We start from the raw sequence: 23,080 nt of genomic DNA, 5'->3' as shown, positions 1-23,080 counted from the left end.
CTTCAGCAGTTAATATGTGGGTGACCGTGGGCAAGTCACTTACCCTCTCTGAGCCTCTGCTTCTCGAACTATAAAGTTGGAATCAAACAGAATATATATGCAGACACACCCTAGGCACTCTATACATAGGAGCAATGACTGTGGCATACTTGGATGATGGTCACAGTCCTTGGTCCTTCTTGTCTCACCCAAGACAGAGATTCTCATATTTTCTCAGAGTTAAAAGGAGGATCTTGAACATTCACAAAGCATCTTCTCACAGAGCACCGCCCCCCTGAATGCTGAGAGCTTAGTGCAGTACTAGCTCTCTGAGCTCTGGGAGAAAGAACAGACAGACCTACGCCTGCCCTCAAGGGGCCCCAGCCATCTAAACTAGCAGATAAGATGAAAATGTAAACATTGGAGTTAGTTTTCAATATACGAACGGGGGGGGGGGGAGCACAAACATTTAGTTCAGAGCAACTGGCATCTGCTAAATCATTCCCTATAGACCACAAGAGCTATGGGAATGCAGAGCAGGAGGGCTGCTGTGGATAAGAAGCCTTCCTGGAGGAGGCAGGGCTTGAGCCAAGACTCAAAGGGCAAGATTTGAACAGACCGTTAGAAGAAGTGGGGGCTCTGGAGAGATGCACGCTGGACAAACTCGGGAGGCAGGCACAGTTATTATTTCCATTTACAAATAAGCAAATGGAAGGCTAGATAAGCCTAGTGACTTCTCCAAGGCCACTCAGCAAGAAATTGGCAGCGCTAGGATTTAAGTAGAGATGTGTCTCTGATGTTGAAGGCTGTGTTCAAAGCTGGCTGTGACAGAAAAGATGGACTTTTGCTGGAGAGTAGGAAATAGGGAGCTATTGATGGTTTTTTAGGGAGGAATGACATGATGAAGGCAGCAGCAGACGTTTAGGGGAAGATTCTAGCACTAGAGAGAGGTCAGTTAGGAAGCAGTTACAGTAACTTAGGGGTGAGGCACCGAAGTCCTGACTTCGGTGGGCAGGGCACAGTGGGACTGGAGAAGGCATGACAACATGAGGCATGCCAAAGGGCAGAGCCATAGACTGGCAGGGAAGGGGCTTAAAGAATCAGGTCTGAGGACCAGAACACTGGGCAGTGCCACTGCGGGAGATATTAAGAAGGTGAGCTGATTTGAAGATCTCTGTTTCTATAACCCAGGGCCTGATTTCCTTTATTACTATTGCCTTTAAATCTTTTTATTGAAGAAAATAACGTATACCGAGAGGAAACCAACAAATTCAGAATACGGGATATACTACGACACAACTGCCCTGACCTCTTCAACAAGTCAGGGTCACACACACGCAAAATCAAGAGCATGCACTGACATAGATTAAATAACACCAAAGAGACATAAGTAAATGCAACGCACAAATCCTTTGCATGTGGATTCTTCTTCTGTATTCAAATCAAAACAAAACAAAAACTTCTAAAATGCATTTTGAGGATGTTGGGACAATTTGAACGTGGACTGGCAATTAGATATTAGATTATTCTGTAGGTGTAATAATGGTTTGTGACGAGGAGGGAAATTTTCCTTATTCTTAGGACAAGAATTCTGCAGAATTGAGGGTAGCGTATCGTGATGCCTGTAACTTACACTCAAGTGGTTCAACAAAGAAATATACATACATGCACGCACGTACAAATATATAACACATAGGTCAAAATGTTGAGTGGGGAACCTTGATAGGTATATGCGTGTGTTCACTGCACTACTTTTTCGATCTCTTTGTATTTTTTACAATTTGGAAAATAAAAATTTGGGGAAACTACTTCATGAGCATAGTGAAAAGTTAAAACAGTATAAAGGGGTATGTAGTGAACCTTTCTACCCCGGGCACTCAGTACTACCTTCCCAGAAGCAACCGCTGTTCACACTTCCTGAAATTGTCTCTGTATTTACCAGCCTGTATATGTATTTGTAGATCCTTTAAAAAAAAATAGTCGGGTTCATGCTAGAAATCTTTTTGTTAGCTACAGTAGACTCTCTTTTATCTATGCAACTAGGGGAGAGTTGGTCAGTTAACTAAAAATCAGTTAAAGCAGAAGTGCCTGGACATACCAAGGACAGATGTAACAGGGCATCCAGTGGCAGCGTCTTTTACAGAGGGTGTGGACAGCATCCTTTAATCCCGAGAGGTGGCTCCCAGAGGCCAGGTAAGCAAGCTTCCACTGTCCTGTTGGCAGCTTGCTTTTTTTTTTTTTTAATCACTTCACAAGCCTTCTTCGGAATTGTTCATATGACCAAGTGTAGACCTGCCTCATTCTCTCAGCAGTGTTTTGGATGTGTTGCTTTTAAGATGAGTGTGGTCGTAATCATATTGTGCTTGAGGCTATGGGGAGAGCGCACCTGAGTGGATACTGCCTGGGGCTTCCTGAAGTTGCTTGATCCGAGACTTCACTTGGGGATTTTTCCAACAAGCACCCAAGCTTGAGCGATGCCGCCCTAAGCAGGTGGAGAAGCGCGGCTGGAGCTCCAATGGCAGGACCGCTCTGAGGGATGGCAGTTCTACCAGTGGTAAAGGCATGAGAAACCGACAGAGAGAAGGCAAAATGCCAAAGAAATGCTGAGGTCCAAGGACAGAGCCCATAAACTCCCCTAGGAGCTTCGGCCCCTGCCCCCACCCCCCACCAAAGATGATTTGCCTCCTGGTCCACAATCATGGGGGAGAGGGGGGGTTCACATTTCCAAAGCATGTGCCACGTTGCCTATGAAAACCGCCAGCACCTGGGCACGTTCAAATCCCACACTCGAAGCAAGGCTCCTTCCTGCAAATGGGAAAGATTTGATTGCAAAATGTGATTCAAGAAATCAGATCTGGGATTGAACTGAAATTGCCTGAAAAATGAAAGCATTGGCGCAATTAACAAAAAGGGACTGGATTCCTTTATTTGTTTATTTTTTTTGCAGTTAAATCCTGCACAGCTTGCAAACCTTGGGAGGCAGCCATCCTATTATCATTCCTGATATGGACTTGAATTTCTAAGAAATGCCTTTTTTTTTTTTTTTTTTTTTTTGAGAGCTGTGGAATTGAACCTCCACTACAAGCAGTCCTAGGAGTTCCAGTCACAATGTTTTCAGGAACAATGCTGAGATAAGAGCCAGAGCTCTGGGGGCTTGAGCGCCCACAGACCCATAAGGCTGTGTACTAACCCCAGATGGGTCCCTTCAGGAGTCCTGGAGAACCCAGACCTGCATCTAAACGGCCCTCTGAATTGGTACTGGGTAGAGTAGCAGCCAAATCTCTATGTCATTTGAGGGACCCAAAATGCCAGAGGACCCACTGGCTTGTCACACTGCCTGAAAGGGTCACACTGCAATGTAAAGCACCGAAGTCCCTGTCTTCTCTAAAGCAAAATGTCTCAGAGATAGAGACATCCCCCATCTTTAAAGAACATCATCAGCTTTTTATTTAGAGCAAAAAGAAACCAAATGGAAAGGGAGGGCAGTGCTCAGTCTAGTCTTTGGTGTGAGCCCAGAGGGTAGGCAGCGGGTGGGCCGAGGAAAGGATGCCAGGAGGGCCCAGGGCCTTGCGGGCACGGCCCCTGAGTTGTCGGTAGAAGCTTTGGAAGTGAGCAGGGCAAGGGATGGGGCCCGGGGAAAGGCAAAGTCACCCGGGGCCTGGGCCAAGACTCTTGTATGTGGCCCCACAGGTACACACTGGCTCTAATAACTGTGACATTGGGAAGCCATCACCACGAGTCTCCAATTCCCTAACTCTGTTGTTGCCATGACCTTTCAGGGTGCGTGCCCTCTGCGTTTTCTGCGAGCCTGCTCAACCCACAGACACATCCCATTATTTGGTGGCACAGGTAGATGGACCACAGTGGCAGGGGGCAGCCACAGATATCACAGCTGAGGATCTTGCGATACATTTGTTCCAACTCTGGCAGGTCTCTTAAGAAATCTACAATTCTGATTGTTTTGTAAAACTTTTAACTGCCCCTGCAACACTCTTTGAAGCACATACTACGTGCCAAATGCTGGAGTTAACCATATCGGATATATCGTTGATCTAATCCTTACCACAGCCCTTAGTAGATGACTTTCCCATCTAGAAGTCATGTGGCCTGCTGGAATCTTGGAGATTACTTTTCCTAACTCAAACTCACTTCTGAATTGTCTCTTCCTATTGATTCGGCTCCCACAGCAAGAGGTTTTTCTGCAAAGTGAGGTTGCCTGGGATAGCGCTGCTATGGAGTCAGCCTGACCAGGAGCCAGCCTCACCACTTGCTTGGGGACAGTCACCTGTAGAACCAAAGAAAAGAAATAACCAACCTCACTAGGATTGGCCACAAACCAAAAACTCCATTAGAAGGACCCCAAAATGCCTCTGAAAACCAATAGTCAGATCGTTTAATTTGCCACCAGAGAGTGAAAAAGCATCATCAGAGCAAGTGTCCGTCCATTTGAGCTACTTGAACTGCCAATTTGGGTTTTTTTGTTTGTTTGTTTTTTGTGTTTTTTTTCTGACAAAAGCCTTCAGTTAATCCAGCAATTCTGGTCTAGGCTCCTCTTGGAATCTGCCTAAAGCAGCCAGATAGCTGCATCTGGGTCACTGTAACCCAAAAAGTCTTAATTAAAATCAGGAAATATGTTCAATCTCCTCTTCTGCGATGCTATAAAGTCTAGATACAGCAAATTATCTTATGAGAAAGTAGAAGCATAAAATGGGCTTTGGGCACAGCATAATCATTTGGGACACACACACACACAACACACACACACACGCCAGTATAAATTGAGAAATAAGAAAAGGAAAGTATTTGGCTCTAGATGAGTTTCCTTTTGTAAAGACTGTAGACAAAGGGGCTTGTCTACTAAAGACACTTTGTTTGGGTATGGGGAGAGCAATCTCCAGCCCACAGGGCCTCAGGCAGGATTTTGCATGGGGGGTGTTTAGGTGGGTGGGGAGGGGCAGGTGGGCGATGACCGACAAGATGAGGGCATGAGGAGGACAGAGGAAGAAAAGGGGGGCAGAAGGAGAGGGTGACAAGGGACTGGAAAGGGAGCAGGCACAAAAAGGAGAGGAACAGCAGAGATGTTTGTAGTAGGGGCAGTAAGGGGAGGGCCTTTGCCACTGGCAATCTGCTCACCATCTTGATGAAGTAATTTCCTGTTTATCAAATACCATTGGGGCATTAGAGGTCTTACACCAATGCCTTATCCAATAATGGACACTTACCGCCTTCATGTATCAATACTTTTGTAACTGAAGTTTGCAGAGATAGCTTTTCTTTTTTTTTTTTAATTTTTTTTTAACGTTTATTTATTTTTGAGACAGAGAGAGACAGAGCATGAACAGGAGAGGAGCAGAGAGAGAGAGAGAGACACAGAATCTGAAACAGGCTCCAGGCTCTGAGCTGTCAGTACAGAGCCCGACGCGGGGCTCGAACTCACAGACCGTGAGATCATGACCTGAGCTGGTCAGATGCTTAACCGACCAAGCCACCCAGGCGCCCCAGAGATAGCTTTTCAAAATGTATTTGTACTCTGTTGCTTTCTGAAACAGAAACGTCCCGAATTACCTTTTCTGGAAATCATGGTAAAATAGGCAAGGAGTTTGCTCATGAACATTGGTTTCATTCTTTCAACAAATAGTTATTAAGGGCCTTCAATATGCCAAGCACCGTGCCAGGTTCATCCACGTGGACACTGGTGGGCACCACAGACCTGGAGCCTTCCAACGGACCTTGTTCTGCCTGCAGTTTACCCCATTTGGGGGTGTCATAGGATCAATGCTACTACTTCTAAACTGTGGGCAGTGACGCGGGTCTTAGGAGTAAGTTGGGTTGTTTGCCCTTACAGTAGAAGGCTCAAGACTGTGATGCTGGCACCACCCAATGCCAGCTGTCGGTTCATGCTGTTGTCACTACGTTCCTTCTCATCTGCCATGCAATTTAACACATATTTGCCTGGGCTGGGGCCTCGCAGCCACTTGTCTCTTCCACAGAGTTAAGTGTATGTGATTTGTGATGGCGGTCATTCAGCAGCATTTCTTCCCCCTTCCCTGCCCCCATTTCTAAGCTGCAGGTCTAGTTGAGGTTGCCGGAAGTATAGCTTCTGGAAAAGCGAGGACTTACAGTGTGATCAGCAGTGTGCTGGTGAATGTTTAACCATTGGCACTCTCAGTCGGTGGGGGAGAGGGGTGCTGATTTATAGTGTTTGCTGATTGCCATGGTGTCAATACTCCCACCATGGGCAGTTCCAAGCTCCCAACATGATGTCACTGAACAATGAGTAGAGAAGCACATCAGTGCACCGTGCTACAGTGTTTCCCCCACACAGACACAACAGATAATAGTAAAGAGTAGCAAAACAATTAGGAAGAGATGAACATTGGGCATTCATTAGCTTTCATAGAACTGAACTGTAAGTTAATTTTTAATAATTACTGCATGTAACAAGTCAACTCCCAAAATTCACATTGAACGATTGAACAATTCACTATCAGCTGAGTGGGGCGGCAGGGGGGGGGGTGGTACCTCACCTTGCTCTTAGGCTCAGCAGTGCAAAGAGAAGCTAACCAGGCCCTCACCCCAACTTTAACCGGGGCATCCCCACTTGTATTCATTTTATGCATAATGGGATTCTGTGTTTGAACAAAGGGTTCTGGTATTTTTTAAATGTGGTTTTCTGGTTTTGTTTTTTTGAAAGGCACCGGTATAGACGGTCTATGAAGCTCCTTCCAGCTAGGATAGCCTAAGTTAGCCAAGTCTATGTACTCTCCTGTTCCCCCTTTCATTCCCTTGTCCCCTCTTGTCACTCAGGCTTCCTGTTCCCCTTGAATCCTTTTGTCCCATCCCATCTTCACTGAAGAGAGAGCTGTTATCACCTGATTTAAAGTGAGATCCCTGCCTGGCATACTCTTTAACACATGAGTGTAGAAGCCTCTAAAGTTCTTTCAAATACAAAGGGATGAATTTCTAAAGGGCAGATTTCCAAGTAGGGAGAGGGTACCCTTAAAATTTACCTGTTTTATATTTTGCATTCTCCTTCAAAAATCTCTGGATTTCAGTGGATGGCTGGGTTACCCCCAAGTGCCTAATAGTATATCTTTATTTTTCTTTATACAACACAGTTTTCTTTGAGTAAAAACTAAAAACTTTTCTTAGCACACGTTTGGTGGCTCTTCCACTGAATGCAAGCTTTTCAGCCATGGAAATGCATAGAAGGGGCCGCAGGAATTATGAATATGACACAATCCTTTTCTGAAGACAAATTCACTCTCCTTAGCCTGCCAGAGAAATTATTTTTCCAGGAAAACTAAACAGTAAGCACATACTTGGATGTTCCTTTCAGGCAAGAGAGGAGCCCTTTCTATCCCATTAAGGTCAGGCAATTGCCCAAATGCTTTGCTTCACTGCCTATCATAACGAGGAGTGTGGGACAGAACCAGCAGGGGCCTACACTCATCTCTCTCTGTCCAGCAGTCACAGTGGAGCAAAGTTCATAGTCACAGGCACCCTCTGAAGCCTGCAGTCGGAGAGGCTGAGGCTGGGGCCTCTCGAGAACCACCCCCCCTTGCTACACACACACACACACACACACACACACACACACACCCCTACAATGTTCCCACAACTCAGTGCAGCAGTTCATCAGGGTCAGTGTTCTAGAACCCAAAGTAAAGTGATGGGATATGGTGCATGGAAGCCGGTGGCCTAGGACCATGGGGTGAGGCACAAAGGTGAGCTTCCTGGTCAACTGCCAGATCTGCAGGGTGCACACTGTTCAAATGCAGATAAGATAGCCAGTAGCCCAGGAGCCAGGGGACAGTGCAGCTTGGCCTAGGGGTATACTCCATAGCTTTGCTTCTCAGGTTCTGTCCCTGCTGCTGACACCAGCAGCAACCTCCCTTTGTTCCCTTTTCACTGAGAGTGATGGCTCCCTATCCGAAGGCTCCAACTGTAAGGAGGTATGAATTCATGCCCAACACATAAAACAGACCCAAAGCCAAGCTCTGTCCATTCTAGGCCAACTTAGGTGATAAATCTTGCTCAATTCCCTGGTCCGAATACCTTTGGCTACCTCTGCAAGCCCAGTCTATTCTTGATCCAAGACCCTTTGGCCAAGGTCCCTGCGCAGTCGGCACTTTCTCCTCTTCTCCGTCCAAGCTGAGCTCACTCTCCCCTGGCTCCCCCCAAAGTCCTTCGCTTTCAGAATCGGAATTTTTTGAACCCAAACTTTCTCTCTTAAAAAATTCTCTTCTTTTACCTCTAACTTTATCCCATCCTGGGCTCCTAAATTCTCACGAGTCTTCCAACTCTTGAATTCTGGAGGAATATCTAGGGGTTTCTCTAGAGGAATCAGAGGATCTCCTTATTTATTTAGTAACCTCTGATGGCTGGTATCATGTATAGATCATCTACAGAAGACAGCAGTCTCAGAGTGTATCACTTGCTCTTGACCTTGGAGAGAAGTTTGAAATCTAAATGCAAGCCACCAACGAAATACTGCCTTGTCAATGCACCAAAAGGAGAGAAAGTTAGCTTATCTTTCAGAAGTCTCCAGAGTATCGTGGACTAGCTGAGTAAGTGTAATTAGAAAAAGGAAAAGGAAGTCAAGGATAAATTCACATGTAGCTGAAGAAGTTTCATGATACAGTGAACTTTTCCCAAGGTTTCCAGAAAGCGAGTCTTGCAACCTTTGGGAAATGGTGAGTTCAAGAATTTCCAAAGACTCCCCACCCTTCACCTGGCCAAGGCCTTGATATCACCAAATAGCTCTGATTGCTCTACTCCAGGCTCGAGAAGCAAGCTGCTTTTCTTTGCTACTTTCCAAAGTGTGGTCATATCCATTATCTCACTTGATTGTTACCATGACCCTGTGAGGTAGGTAGGATAACTGTTCGTTTTCCCCAGGCTTACTTCTGGAAGATTCCCAGGAGTCAGATTTTGCACCATGGTAAGTTGACAGCGTTGGCTCCATTTTTGCATGCTAACAAAACCTGGCCTGGTCTAATCCTTATGTATAGGGAAGATTCATCATGCAACATTGACTTAAGCTAGGCAGAGAGAAGCCTGATCATCAGGGAGTGACAGGATCGGGAGGAGGGTGATCTTGAAAATTATAGTAATTCTACTCCCCCATCCCCTTCCTAGAGCTAAAACCAAGGCTTTTGAATGGGGAGGGCTTGTGTCACCTTCAAGCTACATAAGCCTTACTTGAAGACTGGATGCTAAGACCAAATTTCTGTATATCTATCCATGTTTGATCAACCCTTACCAATTAGTCAAGTGCCTACTGTGGACCCAGCTCTGTGGGAGCACAGAGAAGTATGAGATGTGGGCCCTGATCTCCAGGGGCTCACAGTTTTGCTGGGAGCTAAACTTGTACGCACCAGACAGCAATGCACAGTAGCCAAAGTGATGAAGAGAAGGTCAGTGGGATTGATGCAGCCAGGGGAGGCAGCCCAGAGAGTCCATTAGGAGCATAAGTTCTGGGTTGGGCGATAAACACAGCTTTGAATTCCAAATCCACCATCACCAGAAATGTGAGCCTTGAGCAAATCACTATGCCCAATCCATAAAACAGGGTGAAAATTAAGAAATACTTCTCATATAAGGCTACCGAGAAGATTAAATGAGCACAATACCTGGCACATAGCAATTAACACTGTTAAGCATTCAACAGATGGTATCATTAAGGCACTATATAACTTTTAATGTTTAGTTTTGAGAGAAAGAGACAGACAGACAGAGCGTTAGCAGGGGAGGGGCACAGAGGGAGGGAGACACAGAATCCGAAGCAGGCTCCAGGCTCTGAGCTGCCAGCACAGAGCCCGACGCGGGGCTCAAACTCACAAACCGCAAGATCATGACCTGAGTTGAAGTTGGACACTTAACCGACTGAGCTACCCAGACACCCCTGTTAAGGCCCTATTTAAGCTGACCATTGAACAATAGGACAAGACTTGGAGACAGTGAGGGAGAGAAAGAGGAAAATCCCAGGCACTGAATTAAAGGCACTAAATTAAAAAAGAAAGGAGGTGTGTGAGGATGTTGAGGGTACTGGTCTTACTAAAGCAGAGGGTACACAGTAAGGGAGCAGGAAAAAAGAAACTTTGTTAGGTCAGGGGCAGCTACATGGTGAAAGGCCTTACCACCAAGTGGAGGAGTTTAGTCTGGATATGGCAGGAAGTGAGAAGCCACCGGAGACTTGCAAGCAAGAGACTAACTTGAGGATAGTGGTCTTAGAGTAAATACTGGCCTGTGGTGTGCCAGTGACTTGGAGAGGGACTGAGGGGGTAGCCACTGCTTCAGGTATGAGCTGAGACAGGCCTGGATGAGAATGAGAATATAAAACATTTGAAAAACATTTGGGGAGAAAAATTAACTAGACAGACTAGGTGATTGGGTATGAGAAACAAAGGAGAAGGAGGAGTACAAAAGAGTTCCAAAGTTTTGAGTCTAGAAGACTTGGAAAGTGGTCGTACCATTGACAGTAAAATGAGAGTCAAGAGAAGCGGGCATGGGGGGAAGATATTGGATTCAATGTTCAATGTGAGATGATGGTGAGATATCCAAGTAGAAATGTCTAGAAGAGAACTGTGATGCCCAAACGTCCTAGAGGGCATAATTTTTTTTTTTAACTTTTCAACCCCCTTCACCCATTTCTCCCACTTCCTTTTCTTACTTCCTCCCTGAACAGAGGCCAACTTCATTCCTGGTTAGACTTGTTATATGAATGTTTTGACAGTCTTACTCCTTCCTTTTTGGTTCTATTAATTATTTTTCTTGTTCTATTACATTAGCTTGGACCTCCAGTAAAATGCTGAATAGAGTAACTAGTACTGGACATTCCTATCTTGTTCTTAAATGTGAGAGAAAATACCTGTTTCAAAATTTATTAACAAACGCTTACGTAGTGCTTCTATGTGCCAAGCACTTGACAAATTATTTAATCCTCCCACAATGATATATATATATATACATATATTATTATTATTATTATTATTATTATTTCCATTTTACAGATGAGGAAACTGAAGCACAAAGAAGCTGTCTAACTTGCCCCAGGTCACACAGGTAGCAAGTGGCAGAATGGAGAATCACACCTCCACTATCTAGCTTCAGAGACTGTATTTTTAACCACTCTGCTATGCCTGCTACCTCCTGAAATATGGAGTTTTCTATAGATTTCTGGAAGGTACTCTCTATCACATTAAAGTTTCCTTTTAGTCCTAGTTTCTTTAGAGCTTTCTAAAAGCAAATGGTGCCAAGGTGTCAAATACTTTTGCTATATTTATTGAAATGATCGTGTAGCTTTTTTCCCCCTTTAATATGCAAATATGAGTTATATTGATATCGTTTCTAATGGGGAATCAGCCTTGCATCTCTGGGATTAAACCCTACTTGGTTATGTTATATTTTTCTTTTGCAAAAGTGCACGACTTGATTTGGTAATAATTTATTCAGGGCTGTTGTATACTGTTATTTGTCCTCATAAAATTTGGTGTTGGTGTAATGATAGTTTTGGAAAATAAGTTGGGAGCTTTTCAACTTTTTCAATGCTCTGAAGCAGTTTGTTTGATAAAGGGATGATTTGTCTCAAAGGTTTTGTGCAATTTACCTTAAAAATAAACCTGTGTGTGTGTGCGCGCACGTGTGTGTGTGTGTGTGTGTGTGTGTGTGTGTGTGAGAGAGAGAGAGAGAGAGAGAGAGAGAGAGAGAGAGAGAGAGAGAAAGAGAGAAGAGGGCTTATGTGTATGCATGTTTGATTCTATTTCAATTTTTTCTCTATCGGTGTAGTCAGATTTTCACCTTGTTCTCAAGCCAGTTTTGGTAATTTATATTCCCCTAGAAAACCATCCATTTCATCTGGGTTCCAAATTTATTGGTATAAATATTAATACAAAATACCAATTATTTATAATTTTATATCTATACCACAACTTCTAAAATTTTTTTTCCAACGTTTTTTATTTATTTTTGGGACAGAGAGAGACAGAGCATGAACGGGGGAGGGGCAGAGAGAGAGAGGGAGACACAGAATCGGAAACAGGCTCCAGGCTCTGAGCCATCAGCCCAGAGCCCGACGCGGGGCTCGAACTCACGGACCGCGAGATCGTGACCTGGCTGAAGTCGGACGCTTAACCGACTGCGCCACCCAGGCGCCCCTATACCACAACTTCTAATTACAGAGGTAGCCAAAGGTATTCTGACCAGGGAGTTGAGCAAGATTTATCACTAATTGCTAAGAGTATTTAATCTTTCCTATACTCTTTAATATATTCTCAGTGTAGTTCTCTCTCTCTCCTCTCTTTCCTTTTCCCTCTTTTCTTTACCCCTAGGTGGTTTATTTATTTATTTGTTTGCAAACTTCCTAACTGTGCCTAGTTTAATGTTTCCAAAGAGCCAGCTTTTGCTTGTATGGATCAACTTTCCATTTTTTGTGATTGTGTATTTTATAAATTTTTGCTTTAATCTCTATTAGCAAGCCTATTCCTGCAAAGCCCATCTGTCTGGAATATCCTTTCCTCCTTCCCTTTCACTTGGCTAACTCCTACTCATTCTTCAGTTTATGCATCATGTCTTTTAGGAAGCCTTCCCTGACCTTCCAGCATGATTTAAATGCTCCTCCTCTGTCCTCCCCCAGCGCTTCCAGTGCTCATTATTCTATGTTATCATTAGCCGTCTGCTTGTCTCTCTTCTCTACTTGACTGTAAATTCCTTGAGGGCAAGGACCGTGTCTAGTTCATAATTGTACCTCCAAGTGCCTAACATAGTACTTGGCATCCCCAGTGGGAATTCAGAGGTAGCAACCCAAGAGCTGGCAGGCTGATCTAACAAAGGGGCTCCCACTAGCCTATTGCCTGATGTTTGGGGTCTTACAAAAAGGAAGAGCAATGATCTCTGGTAGAACTTCTTTTCTTGTTTTTTAAAAGAACCAAGGGGCACCCGGGTGGCTCAGTCTGTTAGGCGTCCGACTTCAGCTCAGGCCATGATCTCGCAGTTCATGAGTTCGAGCCCCGCGTGGGGCTCTGTGCTGACAGCTCGGAGCCTGGAGCCTGCTTCGGATTCTGTGTCTCCCGCTCTCTCTGCCCCTCCCCCACTCACACTCTGTCTCTCTCTCTCTCAAAAAAATAAATAAACATTAAAAGTATCAAAACCCTTCGGATGTGTCATTCCAATGGTCATCGCTTGGGGGAGGAGTCCTTCTCCACTACCCTCTCAGCCTTGCACTCCAGGAAGGATCTAGAAGGTTTAACTCCAGAAGGAGCCAAGGCAAAGAATGAGACATAAAGGAGCTAAGACTAAACCGGAGTTAAAAGGTCTATAGATTGCTTCAGGGCGTTTCCTTTACAAGCAGCTTTCCTGCCCAGGGGCACTTTCCTACTCAACAGTGGAGGTGGGGCATCCTCATCCCACACTTCGGCTTCTCTGGTTTCCAGTCTAATCTGAAACACCTTCCCTCTCTATTCATCTTCCCCCTCAATGCCCTCCTTTTACTCACCATTGACCCTGTAGTTTTTTATTACTTGTGTCCAGGAGGTGTTTCGAGAATATGAACTGAAGTAGTAGTTTATGAAATTGGCAACCTCTATGCGTCGCTGCCCTAGGTTTTCTTCTGGAAACTTCTGTGGTTAGCAATCAGGTCCAAGGAAAGCAGAACACAGGCCGAACTGAAAGAGAAGTATACCAAAATCATGGAACACCATGAGCTTTAGGGCCAGCTCCTGCCTACTTCTCGGCCCCTTCCTCCACCCTATCAGCCATGGTCTGAAAGCAGACTCTTTCTAGAGACAGAAATCAAACTGGTGACCAAGAGTTTTTCTGCTCACCGTGAATGTACTCCCTGGGAAAGATGGTCTCACTTCCTCATACAATCTAGGTTCCTCTTTGAAGAAAGGATCATGAAACTAAAAATATAAAAACACTTTCAAAAGAGAACTCATCCTGAAATGGAACAGAATCCAGAGGAAACAAGGCTCAACGTGGACCCACTCTGGGCCACCTGCCTAAGACAGGACTAAGGGAAGAGAGATGGCCTACACAGAGCTATGTGGGCCCCATGGGTGTTGGGACAGGGCAATGGGCTGAAGGGCAGCCTATTTCAGACCCTTCTGAGGTTGCTTTGCTGGTAGCAAATGTGTTCCAGGCACTCTGCTAGGCTCTAGGGATATAGCAAAGCACAGTTACCACCCTGAGGAGCTTATAGCATGGTGTCTATGTGGGACACAATGTCCACAATTGGAACCCTCCCGGCTACTGTGACGTCTGGCACCTCAAAGATGGGGACTGCGTCGCATTGATCTCTGTACCCCCAGTATCCAGCATGCTACTTAAAATATGGTAGGCACTCAATTAATATTCATGACATGAAGGAAGGAAGGAAAGAAGAGGAGAGGGACAAAAAAGCCAGGGATACCTAGGTTAACTTCACGGAAGCTGGTGACTTGAAATTGGTCACTCTTGTTGTTGTGTTTTACGAGTCCTTGAAGGTATTAAAATAACAGGGTAGGAAAACAGTTGGTGGCTCCCGAAACAATTAAACATAGAATTACCAAGTGAGTCCACAATTCCACTCCTAGGTATATACCCCAAAAGAATTGAAAACAGGGATTCCCACTAGCAACACTACTCACAATAGCCAAAAGGTGAAAACAGCCCAAAGTTCATCAGTGGATGGTGAACTTAAACGGTATGATACAAGGGGTGCCTGGGTGGCTCAAGCGGTTAACCATCTGGCTGCGGCTCTGGTCATGACCTCACAGTTCCTGAGTTTGAGCCCCGCACGGGGCTCTGTGCTGACAGTGTAGACCCTGCTTGGGATTCTCTCTCCCTGTCCCTCCCCGACTTGTACTCTCTATCTCTAAGTAAATAAATAAACTTAAAAGTGTGATACATCCACACAATGAGATGCTATTCAACCATAAAAAGGAACGAAGTGCTAATACCTGCTACAACGTGGCTGAACCTTAAAGGCATTATGCTAAGTGAAAGAAGGCAGACACAAAGGCCACATATCGCATGATTCCATTTTTTTGCTATATGCAGAATAGGTAAATCTATAGACAGAGGACATGGATTGGTGCTTGCCAGGGGCTGGGTGAAAGGCGAAATTGAGAGAATGTGCTAAATGCGTAAGGGTTTTACTTTGGAGTGATGGAAATGTTTCGGAACTAGATAGATGTGATCGGTTGTACAACATGTGAATGTGCTAAACGCCACTGAATTGTTCAATTTAAAAATAGTTAATTTTATGTGAATTTCACTTTCATAAATTATTCTTTCCAGTAACAATATTAGGGTAGCCTTAGGAAAAGTCAGGCTAGAGAAGCCCCAGTGGTGATTCTGGGCAGAGTGACTAGTTGTGGAAAGTGGTAGGCTAGGTCAGTACAGGGTGGGAACTATAACCTTCTTCATCCCCTGCTCCACCACGTTCCAATGCTTGTTTCTTTCCTACTCAACTAGGTCAAGTGTTTATTCCTATCTCCATTCCTGTCCATATCCAAGAATTGTCTGGAATTATTATTAAGACTATTCCATTTCTCCAAGGACTGTTCATCATAAAAAAGCAGTTGTTGTTTGTTAAGAGCTCTTCCGAGAAATCCCCAATATCAAGATGTCAGGAACGCAGGAAGCTGGCATGAAAACATAGGTCAGTTTAAGACGATGGACTTTTGAAGAAAGTCTTCAGAAAATGTTGGGCTCAGGTGACGGGTGGGCACGAAGTGTTGGGTACCCGGGGAATGCTAGGAAATGCTTGTGAAATGACTGATTCCTTGATTGAATAAATAAAGACATTTACACAAAGGATCTCACGCTAGTGATGGCCCTGCCTTGTTTACGGTCTTCAGGCCACATTTTGTGTAAGAGCTTTCATTCATCCATTCTTTCTTCCATTCAACAAATATTTATTGAGCATCTCCGATGTTCTAGGAAGTACGGTGCTAGGTACTTACCATCATCAACACGGATAAAAGAAATTCACATACACGAATAAGTCATAGGTATGAAAGGTACAGCATAGGGAATATAGTCAATGATATTGTAATAGTATGGTGACAGTTGGTAGCTACACTTGTGGTGAGCACAGCATAATGTATCGAATTGTTGAATCACTAGGTTGTATACCTGAAACTAATGTAACATTGTGTGTCAATTATACTTCAATTTCAAAACAGAAATTCACATACAGTTGTAAAAAATAGTTTTAGACATAAATTCAACCTTTTATCATCTCCAAACCTTGAGCTCGAGTAAACTGATGGAACAGTTTACCGATGGATCCAACTGATAGAACAGGGCAAGTTACGGCGATGGTGTTTCCACAAACTAGAATATGTGGTCCAACAAGTATGGTTCAGGGGCAACAGAGCAGAGTACTTGAAAATAAGGCCATCTAAGGCAATGGCCGTGGCACAAGGCCCTGGGGGAAAGCCTGAGCAATGTCTTCTTCCCATCTTTCCTGTCCTCTCTGTTCCCCCACCCCAAGCCTGGACCACCAGGAGACGATGAATTGAAGCAGTGTTCCTCTAGACTGCCATGGCTACACACACTCTGTGTGCAGCAGATGCTTTCTCCCACCCCCAGCATAGCTCATGAGGGGCTCCGTGTGAACACTAGGTTGCCTGAAATTGAGGGGAGGCAATCTGGTCAGAACTAAGGAGGGTCTGCTTCTTGCCGTCTATGCTACAGTTAATCCATTGCCATCTGTCTTTATTTTGCTGACTCACTGTTTTCATTTGGGTTGGCAGTTCTTTTGCTGTTGGCTGCAGTCTTTAACTGTTTACAGAGGGCTGAGATGGATGGAGAATTAGGGGCTTTGCATTCATTCCCTGGATGAAATCCTACCCAGGTACTGTGGGCCTCTTGTTGAGGGGCTGGGGCCAAGGCCCCTGGATTTTGATGGATGGTGGAGATTAAGTGTAGGGTAACACATCATTTAGTCTGATTGCAAGGCCAGATTTCTCCCAAGTGCTGCCAAATGAGCTGGGAGGTCATGTGAATTGTCTGCCCAGGCACAAGTGAGCACGGTGCCTTTTAATTAGAACAAGGATGAAGGATATTCAGGACCTTGGTCTGTCAGGGAACTCGGCGGGCCCAAATCCTATACTTCATTCAAGGTTCTCTTTAGACCTCACCTCATCCATGGAAGCCTTCCCTGAATAAACTTCCATCCAGCCCTTCCTCCAAAGTATACTTTTCCTATGCTTTGAATCGCATCAGCATTTGGTTTCTATTGTATATGACCCTGGCTCACTCTGTCATTTGGGAGGCAACCTTCAGCAGGCTTGAGAGATCCTTTCTTTCTCCCAATGAGATATAAGTTCATCAAGATATGAAACCCTGTAGCCTTTATAGCTCTGAATGGGATGCTGGGTATTACATCTTTGCAGCATACAGTTGAGGTGACCATACAGTTTATTGTCCAAACTGAGACACTTTTGAGAGCGCCATTAATAATAACACTGGAATAGCAAGTATATACTGGGACCATCCTGGGCATATCAGTACATACGATCACCCTACCTAAAGCACTTGTTCCTTTTTGATTTCTTTTGTTCCTACCCTAGCTCCCAGGCAGGACTGGTGGACACTGACACTGAGGAGGCAGATATACCAAAACCCCCTCCACTCCCTCTACCCCAGAACTGATCTAATGCGGACAGAAATTACCTTAAAAGGGTTAAAACTGATACAAGTCCACCATACATCCATGGCATCTTATTATAAGCCATCTGTCAGATAGCCTGGAAGTGTTTCCACTGAATTCCTGTAGATTTCAAAGGCCAACAGTGGCTTCCCCTAAGTCACCTTCTCCTAGGATGTAATGACCATATTATAAAGTGGAGGGGACTTGCTTGTAAAAATTATCCCCTTGAAAAGTTAACATTACATGGTCAAACTATCCCAAGTAGATGGTTTCTCCAAGCCATCGACCCTGGAAAATATTCTCTACCAACATGACAGGACTAAAATGTAACCTCCAGAAATTGGAGCCCTCATATACTGCTGGTGGGACTGTGAAATGGTACAGCCACTTTGCAAAACAGTCTGAAAGCTCTCAATTAAACACAGTTACCATAGGACTCAACAGTTCTACTCCTAAGTATATACCCAAATGAATCTAATACAAATGTCCAAACAAAAATGTGTACATGAATGTTCAATAGCATTATTCGTAGTAGGTTAGACATGGAAGCCATTCAAATGTCCATCAACTGATGAATGGATTAAACAAAATGTGGTGTATCTATGCAATGAAATGTTATTCAGCCATAAAAGGAATGAAGGACTGATCCGTGCTACAGCATGGATGAACCTTAAAAACATTATGCCAAGTGAAAGAAGCCAGTCACAAAAGACAGCATCATATGATTCCATTTCTATGAAATGTCCAAAATGGATGGATCCATAGAAACAGAAATATTAGTGGTTGTCCAGCACTGTCCAGGGTGAGAGGTTTGGGTGCAGGGGCATGACAGCTAAAGGGTACAAGGTTTCTTTTGGGGGTGATAAGAATGTTCTAAAATTGATTTTGGTGATGGTTGCACAATCGATTAAAACCCACTGAATTATACATTTTGAAGGGACGAATTGTATGGTCTATGAATCCTATCTCAGCAAAGCTGTTAAAGAAGTAGACTCCAGGCCTAAGCAGCACTCACAACCAGCTACCCAGGCCAGACTTGTGTTCCTTTAGTAAGGACATGGGCACTCTCTTTCAGGCCATTCTTCTCAGGCTTCAAAATGACCAAGCACCAACTTGGGCAAATGCCTCTTAAGGGCAGACCACAAGGGAGAAGACTTGTCAATACTGGCAAGGCTTTGGCATTTGCTTGATTAGCCTTTGTAGAAATACCCACCACGAAGTCATAGGGTCCAATAATATTTGAAAGGAAAAAGCCTTAGGGTGTATTCACTATACTGGTCCCTGTGGAGATGCTCAGAAAGAGGAAGTGACTTGCCCAAGTCCCACATTTGGTCAGTGGCAGAGCAGGGACCAAAACCCAGTGCTCTTCTCACTCCAGCACTCTTTCTCCTGCTCTGGCTTCTCCATTGCCTCCACTTTCCCTACCCTACCCACCACAGCCCCTTTGGCCCTTCCAGCTAAAATACGGGAGGAGTCAAGTCTGAGAATCGAAGCTCAAAATCAGGGTGAATTTGCAATTTTGGAAATATGGTACAACTATGGAAATATGGTTGACTAAATAGCAAGTCAGGAAATCAGCATTATAGGTCTCCCAACATCAGGATGTGGACAGAGTACAGGATTTGACCCCTGGTACAACTAAATTTGTGGAATAATCACATGCTTCTCTTTATACTGTATTTGGCAGTATTAGAAGAGAAAAATAATATTCATCTTAGGAAAACCTTGGTAACTGCAAATTTGCTGGCAACCTTATTTCCTCTCGCTTTCTTGGAAGAAACCAAACGAAAAAGCAGCTGTACAAATTAGCCCTGACCAACAGGCTCAGGACCAAAACAAAACAAAACAAAACAACAAAAAAAATAAAGCCAAAAACAAATCAGGCTAAATGTTTAAATCAGAATGGAAAATATATCCAACTATACGCCTACTGGAGCTCTTGAAACTGCTAATCTCCACTTGATTATCGACAACATCCTCTTTCCAAGAGGTCAGGACAAAGCTGGGGACAGTGTGACCCAAACTCATCAGCAGTTTTCCAACCCCCTTCATCTACATTCACAGATTTTTCTGATAGCCCTAACAGAAGTGAAATTATTTATCCTGCTTTGTGAGAGGCAGATGAGTACCGCAGTGAAAAGAAAATGTACTTAGTAGGTCATCAGTCAACAGATACCATGTATCAGGTACTGTGTTGGCGCTGGAAGAAGACATGAGAGGTGAGGGGGAAGACACGATGCCTGGCCAACCGCGGCCATACACCTCCAAAATAAGACAAATCATGGCCACGGGCAATAGTAAAGTTGAGGAAGTAGGAGAGTTTATATATGTTGAATGAGTCAGGGGACCAAGTCGTTCTGGATTAGAGATTTCTTTAAGGGGGGTCATGGGATATTTGGCTGAAAGAGAAAGTTGGAGTCTGACTGTGACGGCAGTGTAGGGTTTGAGGTGAGTGGCCAGATGAAAACCACATCAGGGGAATCTTCTCTTTACTCTCTCCTCAGTGCTAGGTTAGGTGCTCTCTCCTCTAGGCTCCCATAATCCTCTGGGCCCAGTTGTAGCACTTTGCAGGCTTTCCTATTATTCTCTGCTTCCTGGCCCCTATTCCCCTTGAACTGATTTTCTTGTGGAAAGAGCCTGTGTCTGGTTGATGTGCATATCCCTGCTGCCTAACAAAGGGCTTACCCAATGGCCAGCTCTCAGGAAATGTTTATTGATGGGATGGGATATAAGGTCACATCTCTGAAAGAGCAATCTGGAAGAGTGAGCAGGGAAAGGAGACCAGTTGGAAAGATGGTGCCCTGGTACAGACAGGAGGAAATATGGCCCTAACTAAACAGTAGCCATGGTGACAGAGAAGAAGGGAGGATGTCAGATACACTTTGAAGGCAGAATGGACAGGACTTGGGAACCTTATTTTACACCAACCTGAGGAGATAAAACAAAATGGCTATCAAACTGGAGTAGGTTGCCCACAAGGTAGTGTGGTAGGTCCTGAACACCCTACCAGGATTAGCCAGCCCCTGCTTCCACTTTGTGTGCCATTGGTCACAGACCTAGGTGTCTATGGGAACCCTGGCCCTTCTGTTCTTTTCACGTTGCAGAGTCCCCAGGGAGCTCAGGCTGACCAGTAGGATGAGGCTCCAGAGTGATGAACCAGCATTTGGCCGTCTTAATCCTATGGTCTCAGCTCAGCTCCCACCACCTGGAGGTGTCAAACAAAGCATTGCCAAACAAAGACATGAGAGTCTCCTTTTCCTGGCTGTGCCTGTTTCGTTCCACCTCGGTCTTTCTGCAGCTCAGGAAGGGAGGGGTGAGAGCAAACCACGGAACTTTTCAAAATCCCGTTTTCCAAAAGCTAAATCAGATTCATTCTGTGTCTCCTGCACAGACTGCATTAGTCTGGGTAATGTAAACACTGTGAGGCCACAGCTGTCTGCCAGCTGCAATGCTGAAGCCCATTTCGGGGGGCATGAAAAAACCTGTCTGTAACTATCACAGACGAGAAGTGTTAGCTAATGAATGGTCCCTGCTGAGTCCAGAGCCCAGCTGAGTTATTTCAGTCTTGGGCCTTAGCAGAGATTTTTATTGGGTAACAAATCTCAAATGCTTCAGTCACCCTCTAGACCCCAGATTGGAGCCAGTCCCTCAATCCCCCCAAAACTAATTCACTCCAGGGACATTCCTGGTTGCAGCTCAAGAATCTTAGCATTTGGAGTGTTGGGTGATTGCTCAAGGAGGGTATGGCGGGGCCTTAATAATCACATGAGCCCTCTTAGGCTCCCCGGAGTAGTGTGGACAGTGGTGTTTTCCAAGAGTAGGACTGTCAATGGCTTCCACCAGGGCCAATCAGCTTTGAGTGGCCTGACCAAAGAACAGTTGGCTTTGAGTTGAACATCACTGTTTCTGCTAAGCCTCAGCCTAATCCTTTGGTTCTTGCTGGCACCCTTCCTACTGTTCTTACTCCTCCTACATGGGCTTAGGTCAGGGGAAAGGCCACAGGGCCAACATGACACCAGATTGAAGGAGATGAGGGCTAGGGCCCAGCCATTTTGTGGGACATTGGCCTAGAACATGAGCACCTCATAGCTGTCCCCTCTAGCCTGCTTGGGGTAGAAGCAGGTACCCAGTTATCAGCCCCTGTACATGTGCACTGTCCTAGGGCTGTCTGTGAATTAGAGTCACACAAAAGACAATCAAATGCTAAACCCAAGCCAATGAATTTTTTATTGTGGTAAAATACAAATAACACAAACTTATGACCTTAACCATTTTTAATTTTTTTTGAATTTTTTTTTTTGAGAAGGAGAGAGAGTGAGCAGGGGAGGAGCAGAGAGAGAGGAGAGAGAGAATCCCAAGCAGGCTCCACAGGGGAGGGACAGAGCACGACACAGGGCTCGAACTCACAAACTGTGAGATCATGACGGAGCCAAGATCAAGAGTCGGACGCTTAACCGACTGAGCCACTGAGATCAAGAGTCAGGTGCTTCACTGACTGAGCCACCCAGGTGCCCCACTGTGACCATTTTAAAGTGTATAGTTCAGTGGCATTTAGTGCATTCACAATGTTGTGCAATTGTCACTTCTGTCTAGTTCTGGAACATTTTCATCACCCCCGAAGGAGACCCCATACCCATTAAGCAGTCATTCCCCATCCCCCTCACCCTCTAGCTCCTGGCAGCCGTTAATCTGCTTTCTGCCTGTATGGATTTAACTATTCTAGATATTTTATTTAAGCGGACACATATAATGTGTGGCCTGTTGTATCAAGCCAGCGTGTTTTTGAGGACCTACAATGTGCTAGTCACTGTAAGAGGCATAAGGATCCAGCCTCAGATGCACACCAGGTATCCACAGCTGCTATGTGTTTTGGAACACTTAGCTCACTCAAGACACGCCGGGTGATTTATTTGCACCATCCTGTTTAAGCCACACAACAACTCTCGGAAGTAGGTGATAGTAATGTCTCCATTAAAAAAAATTTTTTATGTTTTATTTATTTTTGAAAGAGAGAGAGAGAGAGACAGCATGAGCAGGGGAGGGACAGAGAAAGAGGGAAACACAGAATCCGAAGACAGGCTCCAGGCTCTGAGCTGTCAGCAGAGAGCCTGACGCGGGGCTCGAACCCACCAACCGTGAGATCATGACCTGAGCAGAAGGCAGACGCTTAACCAACGGAGTCACCCAGGTGCCCCAGTAATGTCTCCATTTTAAAAGCGAATAGTCCGAGGCTCAGAAACATTGAGTAACTTAGCCAAGGATGCACTAGTAGTTAAGAGTCCAACTTAAGTCCTTCTGTTATTTAGCCCAACTTAGAGCCAATCTGCTTACTTAGAGCCAACGTACTGCCTTTGTGGTATGTGTTGCCTGCCTTGTCTTGCCTGCCCTTAAATCCCCGCTGTGACAGACCCCATAGGCAGGGGATAATCTCATGAGGCCCTTGTTAAAATATACATTTGC

General features: G+C 44.9%; 1 protein-coding gene across 1 annotated transcript in view; it reads left to right on the top strand.

Moving 5' to 3' along the window:
• The window catches only part of PLAC1 (placenta enriched 1), a 177,894-nt gene that overhangs the window by 103,106 nt on the left and 51,708 nt on the right, over positions 1-23,080 (top strand). The window lies entirely within an intron of this gene.

The sequence above is a fragment of the Panthera uncia genome, chromosome X, assembly GCF_023721935.1.
Source record: "Panthera uncia isolate 11264 chromosome X, Puncia_PCG_1.0, whole genome shotgun sequence".
Lineage (NCBI taxonomy): Eukaryota > Metazoa > Chordata > Mammalia > Carnivora > Felidae > Panthera > Panthera uncia.
Note: the sequence above shows the minus strand (reverse complement) of the source record. Positions and strands in the feature narration are given on the sequence as shown.